General features: G+C 60.2%; 1 long non-coding RNA gene across 3 annotated transcripts in view; it reads left to right on the forward strand.

Moving 5' to 3' along the window:
* The window catches only part of LOC147573306 (uncharacterized), a 343,518-nt gene that overhangs the window by 311,156 nt on the left and 9,395 nt on the right, over positions 1 to 22,967 (forward strand). The window contains exons 4-5 of one of the 3 annotated variants that reach the window (XR_015244606.1): positions 5,945 to 6,675; positions 13,471 to 15,105. This is a non-coding gene — a long non-coding RNA (uncharacterized LOC147573306). Of the gene's footprint in view, positions 1 to 5,944; positions 6,676 to 13,470; positions 15,106 to 22,967 lie in introns of those variants that run through there. The other 2 variants (XR_015244607.1, XR_015244605.1) reach the window with 2 other exon arrangements.

The following is a 22,967-nucleotide window of genomic DNA, read 5'->3' on the forward strand; positions in this document are numbered from 1 at the left end:
AAGGAAACGTGTTGTGTAAATGCACACCGCAGACCCTGAAAGGGCGCTCCAGAGCTGTCCACACTGCAGACCCCCCTAACTGATCACCACTCCCCTCCCACCGAGCCCAGGCAAAGCTGCGTGCCGCCTCCCGGAAGCCGCCCTAGCCGACTGAGCTGGCAGAGGGGTTGAGACCTAGATGCCTCCCGGAGCCTCGGGAGGGCCCCCGACTTGAGGAGCCCGTGCTCAGCTTGGGATGAGGCAGGGAGCCCAGAGGCGAGAGCAAGCAGACCCGTTTCGCGGACGAGGGCAGAGGTCTCAGACTTGAGGCCGCCTCGGAATCACCCGGAAGGCTTGTGCTCAGACGTGTGTGCCGTTACTGATTCCACGGGGGCGGGTGAGGCCTGAGAACCTGTGTTTCCAGCAAGTTCCCGGGGGACCTGGGGCCGCTGGTCCGGGAACCCACCTTGAGAATGGCCAGATCAGAGCAAGAAGAACCCAGAATTTGTCACTAGGGTTGATTAGGAGCCAGAGATTCTCGACATTAACTAACTGAGTTCAGATGTGTTAGGGATCCCACCTGACCCCCACCACTGCCCCCCCCAGCCCGAGACTTCGACCCAGCTGGTTTGGGGGGGGGGGTCAATATGGGTAGTTTGGAGAAACCTCTTGAAGCCACCAGGTGAATCGCTCGAGCTGCAAACCAGGGCTGCAGGCCTTTCCAAAGTGTTCGGTTTCTCAACGTTTTTTTTTGTTTTTTTGTTTTTTTGTTTTTTTTTTATTTTGGGGACAGAGAGAGACAGAGCATGAACGGGGGAGGGGCAGAGAGAGAGGGAGACACAGAATCGGAAACAGGCTCCAGGCTCCGAGCCATCCGCCCAGAGCCTGACGCGGGGCTCGAACTCACGGACCGCGAGATCGTGACCTGGCTGAAGTCGGACGCTTAACCGACTGCGCCACCCAGGCGCCCCCAAAGTGTTCGGTTTCTAACCCTTTAACCTCTTGCTCCTTAAAATGTCCATTTTCCTTTTTATTTACTTATTTGTTACTTGGAGGGATATACATTAGTTGCAATTGTTCATGGCTATAACTTCAGCTCCAAAGATGAAGCTTGGTGGCTGGCACTTAGTAATTACCTACCGAGTGACTCATCTCTCTCAGTGGCATGGGATCTAATAGGATCTTCTGGGCCTAGGGGAGCCCGTTGAAGGCGGAGCCATGATGTCTGAAGGGGTAAATCTAGAATATGCTGTTTGCTCCAAGATCAAGGTGGATAAATCAGCCATATGGAAACCCTGATTATAGTAAATGCAATGGAAGTGCAGAGTAGGAAAGGAGGAGGGAGGGAGGGAGGAAGGAAGGAAGGGAGGGAGGAAGGAAGGGAGGAAGGAAGGAAGGAGGGAGGGAGGGAAGGAGGGAGGGAGGGAGGGAGGACTTGGATTCTGAAGCCTGGGTACTTTCCAGAAAACCGGGCTAAAGGGAGAGCTGCCCCCAAGGGAAGCTGTAGCTGCAGCGGCGGGAGCCCCCACCGGGAAGTCACCAGGACTTTCTTCCCGGCCTGGGGGAAACGGGTCAGGGCTTTGGGCGACCGCCGGGGCGCCGGGAAGCATAGCGTGTGGCCTGCAGGCCGTGGGCTTCTCGCGATGTCTTGGGGACCCGGACCCAGGGATCCAGACGGCCGACGTCTCTGGGCGAGGGGCTCTGGGCCCCAAGAGAGGCTCCGTGCTCCTGGTCGCCCTGGAGCCTCCCTGCGTCCGGGGACTGCTGTGGGACCTCTCCTCCAAGGGGCGGAGATCCTGTCTGGGAACGTGTGTCCCAGCAGGCGTGGGGGTGGCAAGTTCCACAGCCCCTCCCCGAGGCCACACAGGATTGCAGGGCTGTTTTTCATGCGACACCAGTCTCCGCACAGGGTTGGCGTGGCAGGCCCCTCCTCCCATGGGGCATCTCTGCTCTGTCCCAATCAGTTTCTGGAATTGAGTCCTCTTTCTCTAAATAAGTAAATTAGCTCTAATACCCTTATTTGCTATCAACCTTATAAACCTAATGCAAACCAGATGGGCTTGGCTTCCCGAGCCCCCCACGCTGCACGGCCCAGCCTCCTTGGGTCCGCCTTGGCAGACTGGCTTGCTCGGCCCCTGCACCCCTCCTCACCCCTGCATACACAGCCCCCTGTGAAGGGAGAGCGTGTTTGGACTGCTGCCCACGCACGAGGCTTCCCGGGGAGAAGCTCGGGGTCCACCAGGGATCCCTCGTTCTCCGCGGCAGCCCCCACCACACCCCTGCTTCCCCGTCGCATAATTTCTTCTTTTGCAACCAGAAAGCATCAATGGTCTTTACTCCTCATCGTCAAAAGTGGCGTTTTCATTTCAGAAACTCCAGAAAAGACAGGTATGAAAAGAACAAAAGGTAAAATGGCCTATCACCTGTGCACAGAGACGGTGAACCACAAGTTTCTCTGGAACCAGAGTTTCATCTGGAGCAGAGGTCAACACACTTTGACCGTGAAAGGACAGTCGGCGGATGTTGGGGGGGGGGGGTCACATGGCCTCTGCCGAACTCGGCTGCCAGAGCGTGAACATGGCCAGAGACAGTACGTCAAGGAACGGATGGGCTGTGTACCGATAAAACTTGACCAACAAAACAAACCAGAAAACAGGTGCTGGGCCCCGCGGAGCCCACGAGCCGTAATTTGCCGACTCCCGACCAGGAACAGTGCTGTGCAACACAAAGGAAGTCTGGGCCACGAGTGTAATGTAACATTTTCCACCAGTCACATTCGAAAACGTAAGAAAGGAGCAGGTGCCATTTGCACCCAGACTGTATTGTATTTAACCCAAAAGTCTCATTCTAACGTGAAACAATATTGAAAATCGCCGATGAGAAATCTTACACGTTTTTTTTGGTACCGACTCTTCAAAGTGCAGACTTTATTTGTACACCGACAGCACATCTCAGCTTGGATGAGTCTCGTCCCAGATGCTAGGGAACCACGTGTGGCTAGTCGGCCACCGTACCTTACCGCACTTCCCGCTGGTTGTTTTTACAAAGTGGCATCTTCCGCCCCCGCCACTCGGCCGTGATCGGTTACTTCACCTCTCCATGCCTAGTTCCTCATTTATCGCGTGAAGATCGCGTTATCTCCTAGTGTGGCTGTAAGAAGTCGGTGAGGAAATGCTCACAAGTCCCGCCTGGGGTCTGGAAAACAGCAGACACCCAGCGGGTGCAAAGTCTTTGGGTGGACCGTCAGCATGAGGCACAGCCACAGAAAAGGATGATTCTTGTCTGCTTTGCCAACATCCCCACCACAAAAAGGCAGGGACTTTTGGAAGTCGACCATCCAGCCCAGCCCCCAAAATGGGGAGGGGGCGCCTGGGTGACTCAGTCGATTAGACGTCCGACTTCGGCTCAGGTCACGATCTCACGGTGTGTGGGTTTGAGCCCCGCGTCGGGCTCTGTGCTGACAGCTCAGAGCCTGGAAACTGCTTCAGATTCTGTGTCTTCTCTCTCTGCCCTTCCCCTGCTCACACTCTGTCTCTTTCTTCACCAAAGACAAATAAACATTGAAAAAAATGTTTAAAAAAAAAGAAAAAAACCATAGGTATCTTTAAAAAAAAAAAAAAAAAGGTCGCTCAACCAGAAAGGCCTGGAAGCCGTTAGTAATAACCAGCACGTGAAGCATTTAAAAGTGTCTCTTTTAGTTCATCAAAAATTCAGTGAGTTTGAAAATCAGTGAATGTGATTTACCACATTAATAGATTAAATAAGAAAAACCGTGATAATCTTAGTAGATGCGGAAAGGCATTTGACAAAAATACATCCTTTATTCACGACCAAAAAGAAACTGTCGGAAAACCAGGAATGCAAGGGCACTTCCTGACCCTGGTAAAAGGGTCTTCAGACCCTACAGCTAACATCAGACTTGCCGGTGAGAGCCTGAGTTCTAGTCCTCCAGGAGCTGGAACACGACAAGAATGTCCTCTGTCAATTCCCTCGTTCACATCACACTGGAGGTCCCAGCCAATGCAATCGGGTAAGAAAAAGAAATAAAGGGCATGCAGATTGAAAAAGGAGAAATAAAACTGTCCTGTATTTGCAGGTGATATGATTATCTATTTAGAAAAATCCCAGAGAATCTTTTAAGTTCCAGAATAAGTAAATAAGCTTAGCAAGATCACGAGACAAAAGGTCAAGATGTACAAAGAACTAACACACACCTCACACTTAACCCAAAAAGTAACTCCAAATGGATCATTAACACTCCACCCTAGGAGTTATAGGGATGAGACCCTGAATCTATTTTTGTTGTTGTTGTTTATTTTTGAGAGAGAAAGAGAGAGAGAGAGCATGAGCAGGGGAGGGGTAGAGAGGGAGGGAGACAGAGAATCTGAAGCAGGCTCCAGGCTCCGAGCTGTCAGCACAGAGCCCGATGTGGGGCTCAAACCCACAAGCTGTGAGATCATGACCTGAGCCGAAGTCAGACGCTTAACTGACTGAGCCATCCAGGCGCCCCAGGACACTGTTAAAAGAATGGAAATATAAGGGTGCCTGGGTGGCTCAGTGGGTTAAGTATCCAACTCTTGACTTTGGTTCAGGTCATGATCTCCCAGTTCCTCAGACTGAGCCCTATGTCCAGTTCTGCACTGGCAGTGTGGAGCCTGCTTGGGATTCTCTCACTTCCTCTCTCTGTGCCCCTCCGCCACTCTCTCTCTTTCTCTAAATAAATAAATAAATAAAAACGTTTTTTTTTTTTAAAGAATGAAAATACAAACAACAGATCTGGAAAGAATATTTCCAGAGCAGATATCTGATAAAAAAAAAAAAAGAAAACTTGTATCTGGAATATATAAAGAACTCTTACAACTCAGCAAGAAGAAAACAAACAGACGGATTAAAAATGAGCAACCGGTCTGAACAGACACTTCACCAAGAAGATATATGGATGATAAATACCCTATGAAAAAATACTCAACATCAGTGGTCATTAGGGAGATGCAAATGAAAACCACAATGAGATATCACTACATGTCTATTAGTATGGCCAAAATCCAGAAACCTGGTGAGAATTCTCATTTCTCGCCGATGTCACAAAACGGTAGAGTCGCCCCTGAAGACAGTTGGACCGTTTCCTATAAAGTTAAACCCTCACTATATTGAGTCGAAAACTCGTGTTTACACAAAATCATTTATGTGAGTGTTTATAGCAGCTTTATTTGCTGCTATAACCGGAAGCAACAAAGATGTCCGGTGACAGACGCGTAAAGCGTAGGGCGCCCATACGGCGGAATACCACTCAGCAATGGAAAGGAATGTTCCTGCTTCGTGTGGCAGGATTCACTCACACGTGTTTTGCTCAGTTAAGGAAATCAGGTCCAAAAGGCTACCTATTACATATGCCATTTATATGACAGTCCGGAAAAGGAAAACTTATGGCATGGAAAACCGATAAGTGGTCGCAGGGACTTAGGGAAGGGACGTGACCCGGCGCGAAGGGGACACATGCAGGGGACTCTGGGGATGGTAGGGCTGTTCTGTGTGGCGCTGGGTGATGGGCAGATAAAAAAAAAAATTAATGGAAAAAAGGGTGAAATCTGGACAAAGTCTGTAGTTTAGTTGATGATAATGTCCCAGCTGGAACCTTGTTGTGCTGGCCCACGTCCCATGGTTGTGAAAGGTGACAACATTTGGGGAAACGGAGTGAAAAGCGTATGGGAACTCTTGGAGTTATCTTTGCAACGCTTGTATAAATCTAAAGTTAGTCCAGGATAAAAATGCTTCCTTGTGTTTTAAGCCGGTGAGTCTCTTGGGTCACCCCCTCTCACTGGCCGCCCTCCGCGTTCATCTTGTCCGTTCGGCGCTCTGCGCGTTTGCACGGCTCGTATCTCCCTGTCCTCATCCAGACAGGCGACAAGGCCTGGTGGTTTGGGGCACAGAAGGAGAAACAAGGCCCCATTCTTTCCATTTACAGAGGAAGGGCCGGGTGCCCAGAGACGGTGAGGGGCTTGCCCCGCGCCACCCAGGACGCCCGTGCTGGCTGGCCCTCCCTCCACCTACGTGCTCGCTAACCGCCAACGTGCAAGTGCCGGGTCAGACTCAAGGCCGCGGTCATCCGTGTCTTCACGGGAAACCTCCAGGCCCTCCCTCCTGCAGCACGCGGACAGTAGGCTCGCACTTCCACCCCCTCGCGCCGGGATGGGTCCCAGGACTACTTCCGCCACTATGTTGTGAGCAAAAGTGCCATGTGTCACTCGTCTCAATGGAACATCTCGTTACAGGTATGATGCCCCAGGCTCCCACCTCCCTCGGGCATGGGGGCTGGCGTCCGGGTGGTGGCTGCTCTGTCCGCCTGGGGCGCCCCGGGGCCGCAGCGGGGGGCCCTGTCCTGCTTGGGCGCATGGAGAAGGGGAGGGGGCCGTCGGCCTGCTTTGCAGTGAGTCACTGTGACCTGCTGTGACTGAGGGTCACTTGTCACAAAGAGTAGGGGGTTCGCGGGTGCGCAGTCAGAAAACCAAGGAGGGACACAGGGCACGTCACATCAGCTTGGAAAAGTGGGGGTTGGTGGTCTTTTCTCATCACCTGGGCGGCGGGCCCAGCCCTTCCTGGGGAGGTCGGGACAAGGAGAGGAATGCCAGCAGGCGGCCGTGTGACCCCGTCAGGACAGAGTGGTGCCTCGGCCGGGGAGCGATGGTGGTGAACACGGTGGGTGACTGCGTGGGGACCCAATGCAACGGTTCCCGATGGCCACCGACATTGACAGAGGGCAGTGGACGCGGCGGCAGGTCCAAAACACAACCAGACGGGTCCGGCCAGGCTTTCAGAGACTCTGGAGCCCGAGACTCCACCTGTCCCGACCTCCCTGGGACCTGGTGCCCCTTCCTACAGCCGGGAGATGCGAAACAGCCCGGGCCTGCGTTCTCTCCGCGGAGCCCTGTCATCTGTTCGGTTGCTCCTAAATTCACAAAATGACTTGTAACTCTTGCTCCTGCCCCATCCCGACCCTTGTCCCGCCCCAGATACCCCAGTGTGGAGGCTGTGGGTCCCAGGTTTGTCTCCCTGCCTCCCGGCTTCTCAGATGCCGGCGGCTCCAGGAAGGGCCCGGGACTCTCCAGCGGGTCGAGGAGAATAGTGTGCGGCTTGCCCAAACACTGACTGCAAAGCGGGTTTTTCCACAAAGGCTTTTACGGGATATGAAGATGTTGGGGGGGTGGGGGCTGCCTCATGGAGCTCCCCGGCGGTGCTCTAAGGGGCCATTACCAAGTCCTGTTTTGCAGAAATAGGAAAAAAGACCTGGGGAAGGTGAGAGATGTGGTTTGTTCAAGGCCACAGGTGGGGAGGCCAGAGCTCCAGGGCCCAGCGGGAGCCCAGCCTTGAACAAACAGCAGCTTCCCCACGGGGGACAGCAGGTGCATCTGTGGCCCCCCATCCGAGGGCAGCCTGGGCCCCTGCATTTGCTCCAAGGCCCCAGAGTTTTCCCGTGTCCTGAAAATTCTGTCCCCAGAATCGTCCCGGCTTCTTGTGTCCTGGTAAGACGGGCCACCCAAGGCCGTGGCCTCACTCCAAAGGCAGCACCATTCCTGGATCTCGAGCAACCCGGGGGGGGGTCCCATCCACCCCAACGTGCCTGGACCCCCAGTAGTTCCCCTCTCACAGGCTCGGGCAGGTGGTGCTGAGGGCAGAGGGATCGAGGAATCAACACTCACTTCCCTCCGGGCAAGAAAGGCCCCCATCGGACCTACTCTAGGAGCATCGCCATCACACGGGGAGAGGGGGCAGGGTGTAGGGGTGAGGTGGTAGACCGAGGCGGGGTCCTCCAGACAGAGCCGCGTCGGGAGTGAGCAAACGGGTCTCCGCTTCCTCGACCGTGGAATGGGGCGAGCCCTTACCCTCGGAGGGTCTCTGGGAAGACACATGGGTCATAAATGCACAGCTGTTAGAGGGGCCCAGGGCCAGAGCTGGTCTGCACGTCATCAGGGCAGTAACTGCCTCTGCTTAGTCACCGCGACCGTAATCGCAGGATAACAGCATGCCCACGCGTGCGTGCCCCTGGCACCGGGCTAGGTACTTCCGGGAGCTCTCCACACTTCATCCTCGCTGCTGCCCCGAGGCAGGAATGAAAACCCGAGGCTTCGAGTGAGGAGACAGCCTGCAAGAGAGCACCGCCGGGCCTCACGCTGCCGGCCTCCCAGCGGGCCTCCCCGGCCCGGCCTCCACGTCACCGCCGCCTCGTGACCGTCGCGCAAGTGGCTGCGTGAGGGGGAGGGATGCAGGAGGAACCCAGGCCTCCCCACCTCCAGCATCCGTCCACACCCTGCGGGAGCCGAGGAAGACATCTCAGCCAAGAGGTGGCCAGCATGTGAGAAGCGCATCAGCGGCCCCCCGACCCAGGCCCCGTCACCTGCTGCCCGTGACCTCGGCAGAGCCCGGAGGGCCCCGGGTTCGGCTGCCTCCTCTCACACGGAGGGTGAGGGCCGTCCTGAGGAAAAGAGGGCTTGGCCCACGTCGTGGGCTCATGGCCCCCAGAGATATGAGTCCATGTCCTGACCCCCCAGAGCCCGTGGATGCGACCGTATCTGAAGAAAGGGTGTTTGCAGACGCGATGAAGTTAAAGGTCCTGAGATGACGTCATCCCGAAACATTGGGATGGACCCTAAATCCAGTGACAGAGGGAGAGTGAGGACACGGACAGAGGACAGTTCACATGAGGAGGGAGGCACAGGTGGAGGACGCGGCCAGAGCCCAGGGGATGTCGGGGGCCCCCCAGGAGCTGGAAGGGGCAGGAAGGACCCTCCCCTGGGGTTCCACAGGGCACGCGGCCCCGTGACACCTCGGCTTCAGAGCCCTGCCCTCCTGAAGTGTGACAGACGAGGTCTCCGTGTTGTTCGCCCCTGGCTTCGTTAGGGCACCTGCAGGACGCGTGGGCGGCTCGGAAAAGGGCAGGTGGCCTTCAGTGGACAAGCGTGTGTGGAGTAGCTGCCACGGGGCCCCTGGTCTGGCACCGGGGACACAGTGGCGGACATCGTCCCCCTCATGCTTATTCATCAAGTCCCTCGCGGCCCGCCCGTGTCTAACAGAGAACAGACCTTAACCCCACGCCAGGGCACAGGGGGAGGGATACCAGAGTCCTGATCGTCTCCGTTCCCCTCCCCTCTGGATCCACCCCGGGGCCTCTGCTCCGCAGCCTCCTCCAACCCGCGATCTGGGGACGTGCCTTCGGCGGCCAACACAAAGGCCCTGGAAAGTTCGAGGCCTGTTTCCACAGGGCCGCGTGCTCAGAGGATGCCTGAAGTCTCGGGGGCGGGGGGTTCCCAGCCTGGGCCTTCGGGGTCTTCGGAGAAGCCCGGGGCTTCCAGCTTCGTTGGTAGGATTCCAGGCTGCCCCTGCGGACTGGACACCAGGCGACAGAGGCCTTCGAGAGACGGAGACCTGGAGATCCTTGTGAGGGAGGAGAAAACCAGGGAGGAGGCCATCACCCCTCCCCCTGAAGCCCTGCGGGCACTCACCCGCCGCCAGACAAAACCCGGTCAGGCTGCCCGGGGTCGGCAGCGCCGCCTCCCGGGCCTCACACAAGTGCCCGCATGTGCGACATGATCTCGACAGCTGCATTTAATCGCGGCGCCTGCAAGGTGGACCCCAGATCTGCCAGAATTAGGGGCATCCTGATTCCGAACAGAGTCTGCTAGTTCGCTCCCAGACGAAAATCGAGTCACCGTCAGGGATGGGAGCCCTGTGATCACAGGGGGGTGGCGTCCACGGAGGCTGGGCCAGCAGCGGCCGAGGCCGCCCACGGGCCACCCGCCACGAAGCCCGGTGATGACTTAATCCATCCCACATGGAGCCCTGGTGGGCGCTGACCTTTGCCCATTAACCCCGCGACCCCGCTGCCCTGGCTTGGGACTACTGTCTGTCCTCGATAACCTCCCCGCCATAACTCAGGCCTCGCCCTGGCTGCAGAGATGGGCTGATAACGCGCCGCGTTCTGGGGTCAAGTTAGCGGGGCTCCACCGACAGCCTCGCTGCCTGGGAAAAACAAAGCCCTTGGAACGAGGCCACCGGGCTCCGGAACGCCTTCACACTGGACACCTGGAGGGAACCGCAGAGCAGCTCGGGGACCGAGACCCCCCATCTGGCAGACGGAGGGGCCAAAGCCACCCCAGCGAGGCTTCTCCTGGGCCTTGCAGCCCGGCCGAGGAGAAACAGCCTTGCTGTCTGCCCTGTTCCCGTCTTGCAGAGACCAGTTATGGGCACGGACTCAGGCGCCTCGGGAGAGCCCAGGGGTCCCCCGGGAGGTGACCTGTGAGTATGGACTTGGCTTCCTGCTGGGGAGCAGGCCTGGGTCCAAACCCCACCCACTCTGCACCTGACCAACCTTGCGCACTGCACAGATGTCCCCTGAGCCTCTCCCTTCCTGACATGACCCCACGTGTGGCAAAATCAGATCTGGAGAGAAAGCCAGTCCACCGGGCGTGACTCAAAGCCCCAAAGTATCTGTGGACACTGAGGGAGCGTCTTCTGGGGGGGTGGGGGTGCCCACCTCTGGGAGCCCCGGTGTCCTTGCCAGGACCCCAGGCAGGTCTCCAGGGCTGGTGCCGACACAGACAAGGCATCACCCTAGGACTTGGTGGGCGGCCAGGGGCTCTCGCCACCGCCGGGGCCATCGAGAGCGGAGTCTTGTCTGATTCTCAGACACAGGAAGTGCTTCAAACACACCTGGAGATGTGCAGGCGGGGACTTCGGGAACAGGCTTGGGACGGGGCAGTGGGCAGAGGCTGGCGAGGTTGGAGGAGCTCGGTGGGAAAAGCCGGGCGGGCCAGGAGCTGAGCGATTTGGGAGCAGGAGGAAGTGAGCAGTGTGCCAGGCACAGAGAACAGCTGACCTTGAGTGCTGACCGCGGTGTCTCTGGAGCCCGCAGCCACCCTGCACGAGTGCCCTCGGGGCCTGCAAACTCGCGGGTGCCGAGCTGTGGCAGGTGCAAAATACCCCACACAGCACAGGCTCCCCCTCGGATGCTCGACCTGCGGGAGGCTGACCCGGCAGGTTGTGTTGGGCACGTTCTGGTTCCAAGATAGAGGCAAAGAAGCAGCTTTTTTGGACCCCACTGCCCCAGGGTGTGTTAAATAGTTCAGAGACTCACCGCTCAGAGTGGGGTCCCCAGACCCCGCCCTGGGGGTGCTGAGAGGCCGCGCTCCCAGATGGGAGGCACTGGGAGGTTGGAGGCGCCCCCGTCCCACGTATCCTGCAGAGGGGATGCCAGCGCCGGCAGCTGTCCCCGGGGCTGCGCGTGGGGTGTGCTCGGAGCCCTGGCTCCCTGGACTGCGCCGTGGAGTTGACGACCACTTTCACGGGGTCAGAGTGAAGAAGAGTGTTTGTAGAGGGCGTAGCATGCAGTGCAGGAGACCCGCCGCTTGTTATCATTATTCATCGGCTTGGCTGTGGGGCATCACCTCCTTGAGGCACGTGGAGGTCACCCACAGGGGAGCTGGGAGGTCTGGCCCCGGCTGCCCCCTCCAACTGGGAGTCGAAGTCCGTCAGAGACCCTCCAGGCCGGGACGCGTCCGATGTGGCCCCTGTGAGAGCAGGTGTCCCTGGCCAGAGGCCAGCTCCCCTGACTACAGACAGCCCAGAGAGCCCTCGGGGATGGGGCTATCCCACAGGGGCTGGGAGACACCAGGGGCCCCCCTGTGCAGGAGCCGTGGGGCTGCCCTCCCCCAGTCCTGCTGCCCCCTCGTCCTGCCTTCAGGGGCCAGCACCAGGCACCAGGAGTTGTTCAAGACACGTGCTCGCTGAGTGAGCCCGAGGAGGGACGCTGGGCCCCTTGCCCACCCCACCCCACCCCCGACACCCTCTGACCTGGGACACTGGCCCTGGGGAACTGCACCTGACACACCTAGCCTTTCGTTCTCCGGGATTCTTCAACCGGGAAGCGAGCTGTGTGCTCACCGTTGCCCACTCAGCGATATCTGAGACTCACCAAGCGGGGCGGACACGGGAGTCGGACAACGATGACGGCGACCCTGTCCCACGGAGGGACCAACCCTCCCACGGCGATGAGCTTACAAAACAGGGTCGCTTTCTTGCATTGAACCGCACGGAGCGTCCTGGTCCTCGGAAGAGTGGGAACCGTGCCCAGAGGACGTGCGACTCACCTGTCCCGCCCCCACAGAGATGCGCGCCATCGCCATCCTGGACAGGAGCCTCCCCAGGAGCCGGAGCTGACCGGGCGGGTGCGGGGGGAGGGGCCCGGGACAGGAGCGCGGGCCCCAGGGGGGGGACAGCTGCAGCTGGTCTGACTAATGGACGGGCCGCCGCTCCGACAGGCCTCGCAGACACCCGGCCAGATAAACGCACCGTCTGTCCGGGCCATTTTTCCTGTGCTATCTCCCGTTGAGGCCCCGCTGACACCCTGTCAGCCCGCCAAGTGACGGATGGCCCCGGGGAGCCGGCCCACCCCACCCCGTCGTCGTGCAGACCTGCGGGGCTCCCCAGAGCCCACCTGCTGCTACCCTGAAGGCGTGCTGCTCTCTGGGGTGCACAGGGGGCACCCCAGACTCCGGAGCGTCACACACGTCGGCCCACGCCGTGCACGCGCCCACGCGGACGCACGTGCTGCCTCGAGGCGGGGGGGGGGCTCGGCAAGCCCGGCTCTCAGCAGTTTTTCCACGATCACACGGCTGGACCCTGAGCTTCTTGCCGACCCCCTGCACGCATTCATAGGGGTCCCGCTCAATCCCGAGGGGGCCGAGCCACCAAAGGCACGATGCTGGACGAGGAGGCGAGCTGGCCACCACGGCCTGGGCAGGGCTGTCTCAGACCCCGCCCCCGGGGAGAGCTGGCCAGGGCTTCCCGTGCCCCGAACCCCCAAAGTCGGTCAGAAGCAGCACTCCACCTTCAGGCCGTGAACTTCCTGGAAAGCGAGACAGAACGAGCCTCACGTGCTCCCGTTATGAAATGGACGTGCGAGAGTCACGTGGCCACAGCGAGTAAACAGCGGACCGTCCGCTTGTCCCCAGCCGTCTCCGGGGAAATGACAAACGCCGGATAGAACCGGTGGGACCCCGGAGGCCGGATGCCCACCATCGCGGACTGTTTATGTTTGAGGCCGTCCTGGAAGAAAAATGTGAGAACGCCTTTGCAGAACATGGCAGGCAAGCGAGGCCTGCCCGGGTGCCAGGGAAGCCGCACAATAGGGCAAGCGCGTAGAGGAAGGGTAGGGCCGGGCACGGCCGCCACAGAGACGGAGCGCGGATTCAGCCCTTCCCTCCGCTTTCTGTCCAGATGCTGCAAAAAAGGGACCTGGGGTCTGCTCCCCCGCCTGGCCCTCGGGGCCTGGCCCTGTCCCTCGGCCCGCCAAGTCCTGTGAGCCAAATCCGTCTGCTTTGGTGGCCTGTGCAAACACTGAGTCTGGGGTGACGGACGCTCCGGACGGACGGACGCACAGGAGCTCCGTGTGAGTTATCGGTGAAACCCGGTAAAAGCAGGCCTTTTATTTTATTCCAGCTCAAACGCTGCGGTCCGTTCAGGAGCAAGGCGGGTGTCTCCTCGCAAAAGACGGGGCCCTCTGAGCACCAGGGAATCAGGAGGCCGATCGTGTGACTTCCCAGGAAGCTTAGCTCCAAGGGAATCTGGCTCTTGGGCAATGTCACCGTTCCTGGCCTCACATCTTAATAAGAACCAACTTTTCGGAGGTATTAACCCAAGAACAAACGTCGACCACGTTCACGAAAACCCCAGCGTGTGCCAAGTGCTGTCCGTCAAAACTCACTGACCCCCGAGGGAAGAGCCGGCTGCCTCCATGACCTCGTGTCCCCGGGGGGGCTCCGCCTTTTCACCAGCGGCGTGCCCGCAGGCCAGGGGCTGGCGCCCGTCTGCCCGGGGTTTCCTCGCCTGTAAGGTGGACGTGGTCACGGGGCCGCCATCGCTCAGGGGCCGTCCTGAAAACGACACGGGGGGGGGGGGGAAATGCACACAAAACTCGGGCTCAGGAGTCCCCACCGGGCAGGAGGTGGGTCGAGCTGTGTCTCAGAGGGACCCCAAGACACGGGAGTCGCTTCTCTCGGCCACAGAGGCCAACTCTGCTCCCCTAAGGGCACGGTGGGCCAGGGTCCCCTTGCCAGGGCGTTGTCCTCATCCCCCGGCCCAGAGCAGCCCCCCAGCCACCATGCACCCCCCGCCCCGGAAGGGCTGCAGGCTCCGGGCCCACCCAGAGCCACATCCTCGGACCCGCTGGCCCGCGCTCCGTCACACGGCCACACCCGGCTGCAAGGAGGCGGGGCAAACAGCATTTATTTGGGGTGGCCCCTGCCCTTGCTTAGGATTGGGGTGTGACGACACGGAGGAAGGGCAGGCAGGTGTGGGGACGTACGAGCCGTCCCAGCCACGCCCCGCCAGGCAAGCACCGTTCTCTCCATTTCACAGATGGCACCACTGAGCCGCCTCCGAAGCCTTGGGCGGACGGGGACATTGTCTTCTCCCACCAGCGCACGGGATCTCACCCGACAGGCAGTGCGGTGGGGGGTGGGGGCCGGGTGGGCGTCCCGTGGGGCCTCCGGGGGAGAGACCACCCTGCCAGGCCCGCACGGGGCCTCCTCAGGAATGTGCACAGGAGGCTCTTCCCACAAGGCCATTTTTCTCACCGCCTCGGGGGATTAAGATAGCAGACGGGGAGCCTCTCCCCTCCTCCACACGCCCGCCTGGCTGGTGATGCCCAGTCGGGGGGAGGGCCGGGCGGGGGCCGGCTCTGCGCTCTGCTGAGCCCACGCCAGCAGGGCTCCGGGGTGCCGCCTGGGGCCAGGCACGGCATGGCATCATCAGTCTACCACCACCGGCAGCCACGGAGGCCGGCTGTGCGCCTCTCCCCAGCCAGGACTCGAGGGCGCAGAGGCACGGTCACCTTGCCCAGGTGACTCAGTGACTCGGGAGGGCACGGCCACAGCAGCCGGGTCCCGCAAGGGTGTAACCGCAGCTCAGCACGACCTCCGGACAGGTGCTTCGCCCCTGCGTCTGTGACGGCGAATCTGGAGCTCCCCTCGGACGGGTGCAAAGAGAACGATGTGGCCACGCGGGGCGCTGGCCGTGTGCTGCCTGCCCTCCCCGGCGGGGCTTCCCCGGCGCAGTCTCCCCATCCGTCGCCCGGGGGGGGACAGCGGCTGCCATCGCCGTCCTCCTTGGTACTTGTCTTTGCGTTTGAAATGAGACCAAAAGTTGAAATAACCAGACGCAAGAGAAAAGAGGGGAGGGTGCAGATTAGAGGGAGCTGGGACGGGCCGTAGGCGCCTGGAAAGGAAGCCCAGCCGCCGAGCGGACCCGGCGCCTTTGGTGCACCTGCTCGCTGCAGAGGCGAACACAGGCACCACGGCAGCAAGAAGGGCGGTCAACGCTTCCACAACGTCTTCCGTTTCCAAGCCTGGCTCTCGCCCTCGGAGAAGCCGGGCTGGACACGGGAAGCCGGATCAGGGAAGCCTCGAGTTCAGCGATGTCCAGCACCGGAGGCCCCCCCCCCACCCCCCGCCACGGGGACGAGGGCTCCGGAAATCGTGCCAGGACCACCAGACAACGCACACAGGATGGACACCGGGCCCCCTGGAGGCGACCCCGAGACAAGGCTCCGGGAACAAGCGGTGTGTTTGGGGGTGACCACAGCACCAGCAGTGGGGGGCAGGCGAGACCCCGGGGGGAAGCCCGCCCCACGCGGTGCTCACAGAGCAGGAGACCACATGGGCCAGCGGGCCAGGCCCCCGCGCGCTCCGGGAGCAGGGCAGCGCCCACCCGACCGGCGACCCAGGGCAGGGAGGGGGCAGAGGCTGCCGGCGGGTGGGGCCCACGCGGGCGGCTGCACCTGCCGACATTCCTTCCCCTTAACCGCACTTCCCTGCGTTTTATGTCACGTCCTCGTTAACGAAAAAAGTAACGGAATCTGATGAAAGACAGAATGGCCCCGAACCCTCCCCAGCAGAGTCAGCTCTGCGGTGTCACGGTCCCTCCACCACCGGACACCGACGCGGCTCCCTTCCAGCCGGGTCCTTGCCTCTGGCCGCGCGCCCGCCCCCTCGGACGCCTGCGGCCCATCGGGCGACACGTCGTCAGATGTCTGAACGAGGACGGGTGTCCGTCAGCCTGAGGCCTTCGCTGCCGGGCTGTGAACACGCGTCCTGACCAGGCCCCCCGGAGACAGAAATCCCTTAGCTCCTGGCGGGCAGGACTGGAGGGACCCCAGCGGGAGACTGCCTTCATTTTGGCACACTCAAACTAACACTACAAGGTCGTCCGTGCAGAGGAGGTGTCCCTGGTACAGCGGGCGTCTGGGCTCCGTGGGGACCCGGGCCCTCCTCCCACCCCTGCTAACCTGGGGATGCTCTAGGGATGCTCCGGGGCTGCAAGCTGGGACCACCCCCCCACCCGATGCCCAGCCGTCCACTGGCACGTGCCCTCCCTGCCTTCGACCCCACGTCGCACGCACAGTCCCAGGGCAAAGTGCCGGCCGACACAGCGGGTCCTCCCTTCTCTCTCCCTCTTTCGCGTTTTTTCCCTCGCCACGTATCAAGTGTCTAACCTTCTCCCACCCAGACCCGCTCTCAAAAATAACACCTTCCCCGTCATCCACACCCCACGTGAGTCAGATGGCTCGGAGGGTGACTGCTTTGCGGGCAAAGGGGCACACCGGGGCCTTGGAAACAGCCAGAGCACCCGGGGCACTTCTGCTCCGGCCGAGCGCACGCCCACCCTGGGTCCCTGTGGTTGAACGCGTACGTGTGGGCGCGAAGCCCCGCGTGCAAGAATGCTCGCTGCAGCTGAGAACCGGTAACCCCCGGATGCTCACCGCCCGCACCGTGCGATGGACGGGCCCCTGGGTTGTTCCATGACACGGGACACTTGAGAGCAGCAAGACCGAGGCGCCCAGCCACCCCAGAGGATCCCAGGCAGCTCCACGGCAGGGTCTGGGGCGCCCCCTGTGCGTGTGCCTCCAACGCAAAACTGGGGTCCTCCCCTGAGCAGAGGAAGTTGAGAGCCACTTCCTGGAACTCTGTGTCTTGGGGACAGTGGCTAGACCTGAAACCCTGCAGGGACCAGCCGTGCTGTGTGACCTTGGGCAAGTGACTTAAACTCTCTGTGCCTTCCTTTCCGCCTCTGAAAAGTGGAGCTAGTGATACCTGTTGCTACCATATGTGAGATAACACAAAATCTTGTGGAGCTATGGTGGCTGTGGCAGGGATGTGATGCCTTGCTTTGTTTGGGACACTTGGAACATTGCCTGCTGCCGAGCCAGATGGCCCACGTGACCATTATCCTTAGGCAGTGCACGGGGTGGTACACAGATTACAGGCTTTGGAGGCCGGGACATCTGTTGGCTCAGCTGTCTCCTGTGTGTCCTTAAGAGAATCGCTTAACCTCTCTGACCCCAGTTCCCCATCCATAGAATGGGTTGTTCTTGGGACACAGAGAAGATAATGCAGCATTTAAAATGCACAGCATGGGGGGTGCCTGGGTGGCGCAGTCGGTTAAGCGTCCGACTTCAGCCAGGTCACGATCTCGCGGTCCGTGAGTTCGAGCCCCGCGTTGGGCTCTGGGCTGATGGCTCAGAGCCTGGAGCCTGTTTCCGATTCTGTGTCTCCCTCTCTCTCTGCCCCTCGCCCGTTCATGCTCTGTCTCTCTCTGTCCCAAAAATAAATAAACGTTGAAAAAAAATTTAAAAAAAAATAAAATAAAATAAAAATAAAATGCACAGCATGGATCCTTGGGTGGTAACAGGAAGTGATTTTAGGTGGTCAGTGGGCAAACCTTTTGTTTTAACGGTAAATACGTTTATGTTAATGCTCGTTAGAAACAACTTCAGAATTAACCATCGAATCCATCACTTTCCGGGACTTATTACTGAGGCTGGGTTTCCTTTTGCACCTTTAAATGTCTTCTACAGCAACTACGTAAAGGAGAATATTTGTAACTAGCACCAGGGGAACAGAGACAGGGCGCTTGGGTGCCCCGCCCGCGGCCCCTCTGCGACCTGAGTCCCCCTCCCCCCCCGCCCCACCCCACTGTGGCCGCGTGTCCCTGCTTCTCAGCCTGGTCCAGGGGACCGCGCCAGCCCTGCGGAGGGCGGCCTGACGGCTCCAGGAGCCGCCCCGCAGCACAGACGGGCGTCCTGAGCACGTCGGCTGGCGCGGTCTGGTCGGTTCCTCATCGAGTCCTGCGTGGGGCTTGTGCCTCACACAGTTATCAATAAGCTCTGTTAACGAACCCTTTGGCCCCTCTCCCTGCCTGTCTCCCTTCCCCTCGGCCCTGCCCGGGCCCTGCGTGGGCAAGAAGCGGCCACAAGCTTCCAGAAGTCCCAACCTCAACGTGTCCGCCAGGCTGCGCTCCTTCTGGACGCCGTAGGGGGGACCCGTTCCCTCCTCTCTTTCTGGTTCTGGAGGCGCCTGCACCCCGTCCTTCGAGGCCTCTGTCTCCACCTTCGGAGCTGGCGGTGACAGCCTCAGCCCTCTCCCTCTTCCTTCCTTCAGGGATCCTTGCAGTGACGCTGTGCCTGCTCAAATCACCCAAGACACTCTCCCTGTTTTAAACTCTGGAACCTAATCCCACCTGCAAAGTCCCCTTTGCCATGTAAGGTCACATACTTGCAGGTTCCAGGGATTCAAGCGGAGGCATCCTCGGGGGCCAGTATTCCGCTGACCACAGATCTCCTGGGCCACCCTCCCCACCCCCTTGAGGCTACCTGTACCGCATCCTTGCCTCAGGCTCTGCTTCTGGGGACCCAAACCCACCCCCGAGGACACACACCGCCCCTCAGCTCTCGCTGCACCCTCAACCTGTGCTACGAGGAGCCCATGTGGGGCATCCGTATGGAATCTGACCTCATGCCGCTGTGATCCCCACTCGGATCCCAACACACCCCCGTCAGCCACTGCTCCTGGCAGCTCTGGAGTTTCCCCTCTGGAGTCTCAAGTTTTGTCTCAAGGTCGGTCCTGACGGCCTGTTCACCTAAAGGAAAAACCCCGAATGAGCTTTCCCCAAACCTCCCAGAGCCCCTTTGCCTCCCGTAGCTGGGATCCCCAGGCCACCGGCGCATGTGAGACGGAGGGACAGGACACCCTGCTCAGGGGAGGTGACGGCGGGTCTCTCTTGTGAGAGGTAAGATTTCTCCCTGCGTTCCTGGACTCGGGAGTGGAATCTGGCTCTTCCCCTCCCTCGGTAGGGGATCCTGGGCCAGCTGCCTTATTTGCCTAAGCCTCCACTTTCCCATCTGAGAAATGGGATAACATTTACCCTCCTGAAAGGGTGATATTCAAAGCGCCAAACAACTCACGCAGAACAGGCATCGGGGGCTCGGGGCAGGGCCAGTCGTCAACCACAACACAGCGGAGCGGCTCTAAGAGCTGAGCCCCGGGCTCGCCCACCCCCAGGGCCGGAATCAAGGGTCTGACGAGAGAATGCCGTGTTTAAGCAGCGGCAGCCGTGACGAACGGTTATCCCTCCACCAGACGTCACCGATGCTACCTTGTGGAGCGAAGGACGAGTTCCTTGGCTGGATGCAAACGGGGCCTTTTGAAAAGCACATTCAAATAATTGCACAGAGAGCAAGCGCCAGTGACTCGGTTCCTGGGACGACGCCACAGAGGCCAAGGCTGTGCTCGAGGACGAGGCAGAATCGGGGTTGGCCACAGCCCCGCCAGGTCTGGGCTTTATCTCGAAAATCAGAACGCGTGTCACTCGAGGCGGGCACCAAGTTGCTCCACCAGAGCATCAGATCTCGGCGTCGCTTGCCCGAGAGGCCCGGGAACACTGGCACAGGGCCGTGCCACTCTGCTCCGGGAAGGCTGCTGGCCGGTGCCGCCCCTTGGGCACACGTGGGGACGGCGTGACCAGGAGCCAACAGCCACAGACTCTGCCTGAGCTGAAGCCGGAGCCCAGCTGTCCCGTCACCTGCCCGGGGACCCACGCTCCGAAAAGGCCCAGCCTGGCTTGGAAACCAAGGGTGGCCGCTCCTGCGCTGAGTCGCTCGGGAAAGCGCACCGGTGTGGCCACACTGCCCGGGGTGGATTCGCGTTTCCCGTGTGTTCCACACGTGGGCATCTGTCCGGGGCCTGCGGAAAGGTGGGACGGAGTATGGAGAGAGGGCCAGCCCTTCCCCTGCCGCAGGGCCCCCGGCAGAGAAACCGGGCAGGGGGAGATGATGGAGGGGCACCCCGGAGGCAGTCTCCCGGAGAGGCCCTTGCCCCCAGGCGGCCCCGGGGTGGGGGCGAGACTCGGAGCCGTCCTGCAGGTCCGCCCGCAAGCACGAACCCACACGCGGTCAGACAAGAGCCGGCCCCGTGCCACCGAGCCCCTTACGTACGTGGTCTCATCCATCGTCCCAGAAGCCCTGCCAAGTGGGTGCTATGCAGCAATCCCATTTAATAGATGAGGAAGCCGAGGCCCAGAGAGGTTGGGTAACTTGCCCGGGAACACACAGCCAGTGAGTGGTGGAGCCTGGGCTCGCGGTCGTTGTGTGAGATGCTAAACTCCTCTCGACCCACAGAGGGGCTAGAGGTGTAGACGTGCAATGTGTCATCTTAACATGCATCCCCTGGAGTCCAGTCGGTGCCACTAACCTAAGGGAAGGGGAACGTGGTCATCTGAAGGAGAGGTCGTTGGCTCGAAAGCAAGGATTGCTCCAGAAGGAGCTCCCTGACCACCGAGCCCCCAGCTGACACCCCGTGACTTGGGCTCCTGGTCTGAGCGGACACAGGCAGAGACCCACCCCAGGGACCCCTCCTGTCAGTGCTCAAAACTCCCACCTGCCAGGGCCAGCGTCCCCACGCCCTGGGGCTTCACGTCCTGGGTTAAAGAGTGTCCCCTCAGAGTGCATGTCCGACCAGAACCTGTGAACGTGACCTTATTCGGAAATAGGGGTTTTGCCGGTGGAACTAGTTAAGTGAGGTTGTACTGGGTCAGCACCGGCCATGAGCCCGACCGCCGTGGTCCTCAGAGGAAGGCGGTGTGAACACGGAGACACGGACGCACTCTGCAGGCTGGGCCTCCAACTCCGGCTCAGGTCACGATCTCACGGTTCATGGGTTCGAGCCCCGCATCAGGCTCCGTGCTGACAGCTCGGAGCCTGGAGCTGCTTTGGATCCTGGGTCTCCCTCCCTCTGTGCCCCTCCCCTGCTTGTGCTCTGTCTCTCTGTCAAAAATAAATAAAACGTTAAAAAATTTTAAAAATATATGAGAGAATAAATTTCTGCTGTTCTTAAGGCCCCGCTTTGTGACATCGGTCACAGACATCCAGAAGCAGCTGCTCCAGCGGAGCACAGGGCAAGCTGCAGGGGCTGGGAATGCTCTCAGCCGGGGGCAGATGGGAGTCCCTTGGATGGGACATCAGTGGGGACCGTGTGTCACACCCTCTCCTGTAGGACCCCAGCAGGACCAGGCGCCAGGAGCCCACGGGGGGCCACCTCGATGCCTCTCCGGGTTGCCTCGTCTCACCTCCCCACTGCCCTGCTGATGTCGTCCCAAACATGCAACGTGCACACACCCTCGCCCCGGGGTCTCCCCCTGGTGGGGAGTAAATTGAAAACACCACCTGTCCCCATCTGGACACACCTCCAAGGACAGGGACTGCGAAACTGCAACCAAGCTTTCTTAAATACTCACTGAGTGTCTCCCAGGAGCCTTGCGTGGGATATTGCAGACAACACAGGCCCAGATTCCGGGGTTGTAGGCAGACCGAGATGCCTCTCACTGATGCACTAACTGCAGCCGGGGGGCGGGGGGCTCACCACTGAACGTTGCCTTGTCCATCTTTGCCTAAGATGAGGGTTTTAGCATTGCAAACATGATTCCTAAGTGGACTGGCCCAGGGCACAAAGCCTCATAATAACTCAACTCACAGGAGACGGATGTATATACCATAACCCGTATTTAGAGAAGGCGTTGCCTTTCTGGGGACTGGAGTTGCCCGGGCCCCCAGACACCGTGCTGCCAGCCCGCTGACATAGAGACCCAAAGGCTTCTGGGAGAACCAGGGCCGGTCCCGACACTCACAAGGTCTTGATGATCCTGCTGCCTGTGCCCTGAATGTGTCCTTTTCTGCGCCCCCCCCCCCCCCACACACACACACAGAGCAGGGACCTTCTCTGTGTGGTTCGCAGCCGTATTTCCGGGGTGGGCACAGACTTTGAGGCTGTGCTAACTATTCAGGAGGTCAGGCTCCCTCCAGTTTGTGCCCTTGCTGTCCCCGTGTCTGACCCTGTGGCACCCAGCCAGGGGATGGAGAGGCACAGCGCCCGCGGCACACGACCCGCGCCCCGGATACCTCGGTAAGAAACAGCAGCCTCCTTCCCCGCTGTGGCTCCTGCGGGCGAGAGCCAGGCACGTGACACCCCCCCCCCCCCCCGCCGGATGCAAAATCATCTGGGAAACGGGGTCGCCGGCCCGGCAGCCACACCCGAAAGACCGTTCTACACGCTGGGAAGAGTAGCATCGCTTCGGAGAACAGCCAGCGTGCTCGGCATTTGATGGATCCATTGATCGACGTGTTAACGAGCGAACAGACCGCTGGAAAGAGATCTCGTGACTGCTGGCGAAGCGTCGAGCTGGCCCAGGGACCCTCGGGGCCGAACACGTGAGCTTACAGACGTGCCGTCCGCCCCACACGTCACCACCAGGTGTGTCCCCCACTCACGGGGCCTTCGCGGGGTCCCGGGGGCCCGCTCGCCGGCCTTCCCCACCCCGAGAACCAGGCCCAGGGGCGGGGGATGTGCCCAGGGTCACGGGGCAAGCCTGTCGGTGAGGAGCGGGGCCCCCGGCCACCTGACCCCCCAGGCCAGGGCCTGGGCCGCTGCACGGCCGCTGGACCCTCATTGTTCAGCTAATTACCGCAAGTCCAGGCCTGCGGAGCCTCTGTGTGGGGACGCTGTGTAAACATTTCCTCTTTGGCAGAGCAGGAAATGAAGGGATGACAAGGTCAAGTGACTTTCCTCGGCTCCTGCTGTCCTGCCCGTCATCCCAGGCCCCGCCCAGGC

Source organism: Puma concolor, chromosome E2 (assembly GCF_028749965.1).
Source record: "Puma concolor isolate L17-30 chromosome E2, mPumCon1.1.hap2, whole genome shotgun sequence".
In the NCBI taxonomy this organism is placed as follows: Eukaryota; Metazoa; Chordata; class Mammalia; order Carnivora; family Felidae; genus Puma; species Puma concolor.